The following is an 8,156-nucleotide window of genomic DNA, read 5'->3' on the forward strand; positions in this document are numbered from 1 at the left end:
ATTATAATTGGCAACAAAAACAAGATAGGAAGGAAGTTCTTCCTCGATACAGCCAAACTAATTCTGACTAGGAATATGGATTGGTGATGGTTTGATTTAAAAAATATTAAGAGTTATGGAACATAGCTGAACTCCTTCTCCCCTCTCCCTGATGTACAATGACTGACTGCTTGCCCTACAGTACAGAAACATCATTTACTTTAAGTTAACTAAATTGAAGTGACTCAAGTTAACTTAGTGAATGTCATTTAGCTGCTGAGACCTAGAAGAGAGAACATAATGTGCCAATCAGAATTCTATTCACACCAAAAAGGTTTAAAGGTTTAAAGAACTACTACTGTTGTGTAGTGTGGATTTACATTGGATACTACGTACGTACTAAATTGTATGTTCTATCAGAATCTTTCACTTTGTCAGCTCTATTGTGGATCTAGTATTCTGGTACAAGGAACGTTGCTACCAACACAAAGTAGGAAACACAGATTGAGTGAGTGGCTGGTTCCTATCAGAAGACAGCTGCTAATGAAATCCCAGCGGCACATGATACTGTTGTTGTTATGTTTGAGGGGGTGGACTAGGAAAGGAGGGGGGTTTCCACTGGCAGGGCCTTACAAGGTCAACTGTACATGTACAGCCCATGAATAGCACACACACACATATATACAGTGTATATATATTTACCCAAAAATATATGGGGGATTGGAAATGATGCAGACAATTACATTGATAGAAGCCGCAATCTGCAAGAGTAAAGATGATCTATTGGGTTCAGGTCTGGAGACTGGCTAGGCCACTCCAGGACCTTGAGATGCTTCTTACGGAGCCACTCCTTAGTTGCCCTGGCTGTGTGTTTCGGGTCGTTGTCATGCTGGAAGACCCAGCCACGACCCATCTTCAATGCTCTTACTGATGGAAGGAGGTTGTTGGCCAAGATCTCGTGATACATGGCCCCATCCATCCTCCCCTCAATACGGTGCAGTCATCCTGTCCCCTTTGCAGAAAAACATCCCCGAAGAATGATGTTTCCACCTCCATGCTTCACGGTTGGGATGGTGTTCTTGGGGTTGTACTCATCCTTCTTCTTCCTCCAAACACAGAGAGTGGAGTTTAGACCAAAAAGCTCTATTTTTGTCTCATCAGACCACATGACCTTCTCCCATTCCTCCTCTGGATCATCCAGATGGTCATTAGCAAACTTCAGACGGGCCTGGACATGCTCTGGCTTGAGCAGGGGGACCTTGCGTGCGCTGCAGGATTTTAATCCATGACGGCGTAGTGTGTTACTAATGGTTTTCTTTGAGACTGTGGTCCCAGCTCTCTTCAGGTCATTGACCAGGTCCTGCCGTGTAGTTCTGGGCTGATCCCTCACCTTCCTCATGATCATTGATGCTCCACGAGGTGAGATCTTGCATGGAGCTCCAGACCGACGGTGATTGACCGTCATCTTGAACTTCTTCCATTTTCTAATAATTGCGCCAACAGTTGTTGCCTTCTCACCAAGCTGCTTGCCTATTGACCTGTAGCCCATCCCAGCCTTGTGCAGGTCTACAATTTTATCCCTGATGTCCTTACACAGCTCTCTGGTCTTGGCCATTGTGGAGAGGTTGGAGTCTGTTTGATTGAGTGTGTGGACAGGTGTCTTTTATACAGGTAACAAGTTCAAACAGGTGCAGTTAATACAGGTAATGAGTGGAGAACAGGAGGGCTTCTTAAAGAAAAACTAACAGGTCTGTGAGAGACGGAATTCTTACTGGTTGGTAGGTGATCAAATACTAATGTCATGCAATAAAATGCAAATGAATTACTTAAAAATCATACAATGTGATTTTCTGGGTTTTAGTTTTAGATTCCGTCTCTCACAGTTGAAGTGTAACTATGCTAAAAATTACAGACCTCTACATGCTTTGTAAGTAGGAAAACCTGCAAAATCTGCAGTGTATCAAATACTTGTTCTCCCCACTGTATATATATATATATATATATATATATATATATATATATATATATATATATATATATATATATATATATGCCACACCTGTCAGGTGGATGGATTATCTTAGGTTATTGTCCTATTGAAAGGTGAATTCACCGCCCAGTGTCTGGTGGAAAACAGACTGAACCAGGTTTTCCTCTAGGATTTTTGCTGTGTTTTGCTCCATTCCGTGTCTTTTTTATCCTGAAAAACTCCCCAGTCCAACCTGTTGAGGACAGACGTTCCGCTAGCGGAACGCCTAGCCAACATCCAATGGAACAGCAGGGTGCGAAATACAAAACATCAAAAATCTAATAATTTCAATTTCTCAAACATACGACTATTTTACATCATTTTAAAGATACACTTCTCCTTAATGTAACATTGTCCGATTTCAAAAAGGCTTTACAGCAAAAGCAAAACATTAGATTATGTTAGGAGAGTACATAGACAAAAATAACCACACAGCCATTTTCCAAGCAAGGAGATATGTCACAAAAACCCAAACACAGCTAAATGAAGCACTAACCTTTGACGATCTTCATCAGATGACACTCCTAGGACATCATGTTACACAATACATGTATGTTTTGTTCGATAAAGTACATATTTATATCCAAAGCAGCATTTTACATTGGCGCGTGATGTTCAGAAAATGTATTCCCACCAAAACTGCTGGTGAATGTGCACATCAATTTACAAAAATACTCATCATAAACGTTGACAAAATACATAACAATTATTTTAAGAATTATAGTACTCCTTTATGCAACCGCTGTGTCAGATTTTAAAATAGCTTTTCGGTGAAAGCACATTTTTCAATATTCTAAGTACATAGCTCGCCATCAAAGCAAGCTATACAGACACCCGCCAAGTTCTGGGGTCACCTAAACTCAGAATTAGTATTATAAATATTCTCTTACCTTTGCTGATCTTCGTCAGAATGCACTCCCAGGACTGCTACTTCCACAAGAAATGTTGTTTTTGTTCAAAATAATCCATATTTATGTCCAAATACCTCCATTTTGTTAGTGCGTTCAGGTCACTATCCAAAGGCATAACGCGCGAGCGCAGTTCGAGACACAAAAAGTCAAAATGTTCCATTATCGTTCTTAGAAGCATGTCAAACGTTGTTTACGATCAATCTTTGTGGTATTTTTAACGTAAAAATGCGATAATATTCCAACCGGACAATAGCATATTCATTCAAGAAGAAAAAGAAGGAACGGCGCGCTCGCGGGGTCGCGCATCATCAATCCCTTTGTCCCCAGGCAGTCCACTCATTGACTGAGCTCCTTTTCTCTGCCCGGTTACAGGAGACGGATGAAAAAACATTCTGAAGGCTTTTGACAGCCAATTGAAGCCTTAGGAAGTGCAACGTGACCACACAGACACTGTAATTTCGATAGGGATTAGAAAGAAGAACTACAATTCTCAGATCTCCCACTTCCTGGTTGACTTTTTCTCAGGTTTTTGCCGGCCATATGAGTTCTGTTATACTCACAGACACCATTCAAACAGTTTTAGAAATTTCAGAGTGTTTTCTATCCAAATCTACTAATAATATGCATATTCTAGTTTCTGGGCCAGAGTAGTAACCAGTTTAATTTGGGTACATTTTTCATCCGGCCGTGAAAATACTGCCCCCTACAACTTAACAGGTTTTAACGATTACAAGCATACCCATAACATGATGCAGCCAACACTATGCTTGAAAATATGGAGAGTGGTCCTCAGTAATGTGTTGTATTGGATTTGCCCCAAACATAACACTTTGTATTCAGGACAAAAAGTGAATTGCTTTGCCACATTTTTTGCAGTATGCCTTAAGTGCCTTGTTGCAAACAGGATGCATGTTTTGGAATATTTGTATTCTGTACTGGCTTCCTTCTTTTCACTCTGTCAATTAGGTTAGTATTGTGGAGTAACTACAATGTTGTTGATCCATCAGTTTTCCCCTATCACAGCCATTAATTAAACTCTGTAACTGTTTTAAAGTCCCCATTGGCCTCATGGTGAAATCTCGGAGCAATTTCCTTTCTCTCCGGCAACTGAGTTAGGAAGGACGCATGTATCTTTGTAGTGACTGGGTCTATTGCTGCACCATCAAACGTGTAATTAATAACTTCATCATGCCAAAAGGGAGGTTCATTATCTACCGTTCCTTTTTTTACCCATCTCCCTGGTCTTTGTGGTTGAATCTGTTTGAAATGCACTGCTCAACTGAGGGACCTTACAGATGATTGTATTTGTGGGGTACACAGACGAGGTAGCCATTCACAAATCATGTTAAACTATATTATTGCAAACAGAGTGAGTCCATGAACTGAACTGCAATTTATTATGTTACATGTTAAGCAAATGTTTAGTCCTGAACTTATTTAGGCTTGCTATAACAAAGGGGTTGAATACTTATTGCAGCATTTCCCAAACTCGGTCCTGGGGACCTCAAGGGGTGCACATTTTGTTTTTTACCCTAACACCACACAGCTGATTCAAATGATCAAAGCTTGATGATTAGTTGATTATTTGAATCAGCTGTATAGTGCTAGGGCAAAAACAAAACGTGCACCCCTTGGGGTCCCGAGGACTGAGTTGGAGAAACCCTGACATATTGACTGAAGACATTTCAGCTTTTCGTTTTTAATTAATCTGTCATAATTTCAACAAATATAATTCCACTTTGCCATTATGGGGTATTGTGTGTAGGACAGTGACACAAATCTCTCAATTTAATCCATTTTAAATTCAGCCTGTAACACAACAAAATGTGGAAAAAGTAAAGGGGTATGAATACTTTTTGAAGGCAATGTATGCGTGTGTATATATATATACAGTGCCTTGTGAAAGTATTCGGCCCCCTTGAACTTTTCGACCTTTTGCCACATTTCAAGCTTCAAACATAAAGATATAAAACTGTAATTTTTTGTGAAGAATCAAGAACAAGTGGGACACAATCATGAAGTGGAATGAAATTTATTGGATATTTCAAACTTTTTTAACAAATAAAAAACTGAAAAATTGGGCGTGCAAAATTATTCAGCCCCCTTAAGTTAATACTTTGTAGCGCCACCTTTTGCTGCGATTACAGCTGTAAGTCGCTTGGGGTATGTCTCTATCAGTTTTGCACATCGAGAGACTGAAATTTTTGCCCATTCCTCCTTGCAAAACAGCTCGAGCTCAGTGAGGTTGGATGGAGAGCGTTTGTGAACAGCAGTTTTCAGTTCTTTCCACAGATTCTCGATTGGATTCAGGTCTGGACTTTGACTTGGCCATTCTAACACCTGAATATGTTTATTTGTGAACCATTCCATTGTAGATTTTGCTTTATGTTTTGGATCATTGTCTTGTTGGAAGACAAATCTCCGTCCCAGTCTCAGGTCTTTTGCAGACTCCATCAGGTTTTCTTCCAGAATGGTCCTGTATTTGGCTCCATCCATCTTCCCATCAATTTTAACCATCTTCCCTGCCCCTGCTGAAGAAAAGCAGGCCCAAACCATGATGCTGCCACCACCATGTTTGACAGTGGGGATGGTGTGTTCAGGGTGATGAGCTGTGTTGCTTTTACGCCAAACATAACGTTTTGCATTGTTGCCAAAAAGTTCGATTTTGGTTTCATCTGACCAGAGCACCTTCTTCCACATGTTTGGTGTGTCTCCCAGGTGGCTAGTGGCAAACTTTAAACTACACTTTTTATGGATATCTTTAAGAAATGGCTTTCTTCTTGCCACTCTTCCATAAAGGCCAGATTTGTGCAGTATACGACTGATTGTTGTCCTATGGACAGCGTCTCCCACCTCAGCTGTAGATCTCTGCAGTTCATCCAGAGTGATTATGGGCCTCTTGGCTGCATCTCTGATCAGTCTTCTCCTTGTATGAGCTGAAAGTTTAGAGGGACGGCCGGGTCTTCGTAGATTTGCAGTGGTCTGATACTCCTTCCATTTCAATATTATCGCTTGCACAGTGCTCCTTGGGATGTTTAAAGCTTGGGAAATCTTTTTGTATCCAAATCTGGCTTTAAACTTCTCCACAACAGTATCTCGGACCTGCCTGGTGTGTTCCTTGTTCTTCATGATGCTCTCTGCGCTTTAAACGGACCTCTGAGACTATCACAGAGCAGGTGCATTTATACGGAGACTTGATTACATACAGGTGGATTCTATTTTTCATCATTAGTCATTTAGGTCAACATTGGATCATTCAGAGATCCTCACTGAACTTCTGGAGAGAGTTTGCTGCACTGAAAGTAAAGGGGCTGAATAATTTTGCACGGCCAATTTTTCAGTTTTTTATTTGTTAAAAAAGTTTGAAATATCCAATAAATGTTGTTCCACTTCATAATTGTGTCCCACTTGTTGTTGATTCTTCACAAAAAATTACAGTTTTATATCTTTACGTTTGAAGCCTGAAATGTGGCAAAAGGTCGAAAAGTTCAAGGGGGCCGAATACTTTCGCAAGGCACTGTATAGTGAGGGAAAAAAGTATTTGATCCCCTGCTTATTTTGTACGTTTACCCACTGACAAAGAAATGATCAGTCTATAATTGTAATGGTAGGTTTATTTGAACAGTGAGAGACAGAATAACAACAAAAAATCCAGAAAAACGCATGTCAAAAATGTTATAAAATGATTTGCATTTTAATGAGGGAAATAAGTATTTGACCCCTCTGCAAAACATGACTTAGTACTTGGTGGCGAAACCCTTGTTGGCAATCACAGAGGTCAGGCGTTTCTTGTAGTTGGCCACCAGGTTTGCACACATGTCAGGAGGGATTTTGTCCCACTCCTCTTTGCAGATCTTCTCCAAGTCATTAAGGTTTCGAGGCTGACGTTTGGCAACTCGAACCTACAGCTCCCTCCACAGATTTTCTATGGGATTAAGGTCTGGAGACTGGCTAGGCCACTCCAGGACCTTAATGTGCTTCTTCTTGAGCCACTCCTTTGTTGCCTTGGCCGTGTGTTTTGGGTCATTGTCATGCTATACCCATCCACGACCCATTTTCAATGCCCTGGCTGAGGGAAGGAGGTTCTCACCCAAGATTTGACGGTACATGGCCCCGTCCATCGTCTCTTTGATGCGGTGAAGTTGTCCTGTCCCCTTAGCAGAAAAACACCCCCAAAGCATAATCTTTCCACCTCCATGTTTGACGGTGGGGATGGTGTTCTTGGGGTCATAGGCAGCATTCCTCCTCCTCCAAACACGCGAGCTGAGTTGATGCCAAAGAGCTCAATTTTGGTCTCATCTGACCACAACACTTTCACCCAGTTGTCCTCTGAATCATTCAATGAATGTTCATTAGCAAACTTCAGACGGGCATGTATATGTGCTTTCTTGAGCAGGGGGACCTTGCGGCCGCTGCAGGATTTCAGTCTTTCACGGCGTAGTGTGTTACCAATTGTTTTCTTGGTGACTATGGTCCCAGCTGCCTTGAGATCATTGACAAGATCCTCCCGTGTAGTTCTGGGCTGATTCCTCACCATTCTCATGATCATTGCAACTCCACGAGGTGAGATCTTGCATGGAGCCCCAGGCCGAGGGAGATTGTGTTTCTTCCATTTGTGAATAATCGCACCAAGTGTTGTCACCTTCTCACCAAGCTGCTTGGCGATGGTCTTGTAGCCCATTCCAGCCTTGTGTAGGTCTACAATCTTGTCCCTGACATCCTTGGAGAGCTCTTTGGTCTTGGCCATGGTGGAGAGTTTGGAATCTGATTGATTGATTGCTTCTGTGGACAGGTGTCTTTTATACAGGTAACAAACTGAGATTAGGAGCACTCCCTTTAAGAGTGTGCTCCTAATCTCAGCTCATTACCTGTATAAAAGACACCTGGGAGCCAGAAATCTTTCTGATTGAGAAGGGGTCAAATACTTATTTCCCTCATTAAAATGCAAATCAATTTATAACATTTTTGACATGCATTTTTCTGGATTTTTTTGTTGTTATTCTGTCTCTCACTGTTCAAATAAACTTACCATTAAAATTATAGACTGATCATTTCTTTATCAGTGGGCAAACATACAAAATCAGCAGGCGATCAAATACTTTTTTCCCTCACTGTACATATACTGTATATACACATTTTAACATACATGAATAGGACTGTCTACAACAAAAGACCACTGAATGGTACAGATATTTTTGTATATTCAAAGATGCAGTGGTGTAAAGTAACTATAGTAA

Source organism: Salmo salar, chromosome 17, assembly GCF_965601325.2.
Source record: "Salmo salar chromosome 17, fSalSal1, whole genome shotgun sequence".
In the NCBI taxonomy this organism is placed as follows: domain Eukaryota; kingdom Metazoa; phylum Chordata; class Actinopteri; order Salmoniformes; family Salmonidae; genus Salmo; species Salmo salar.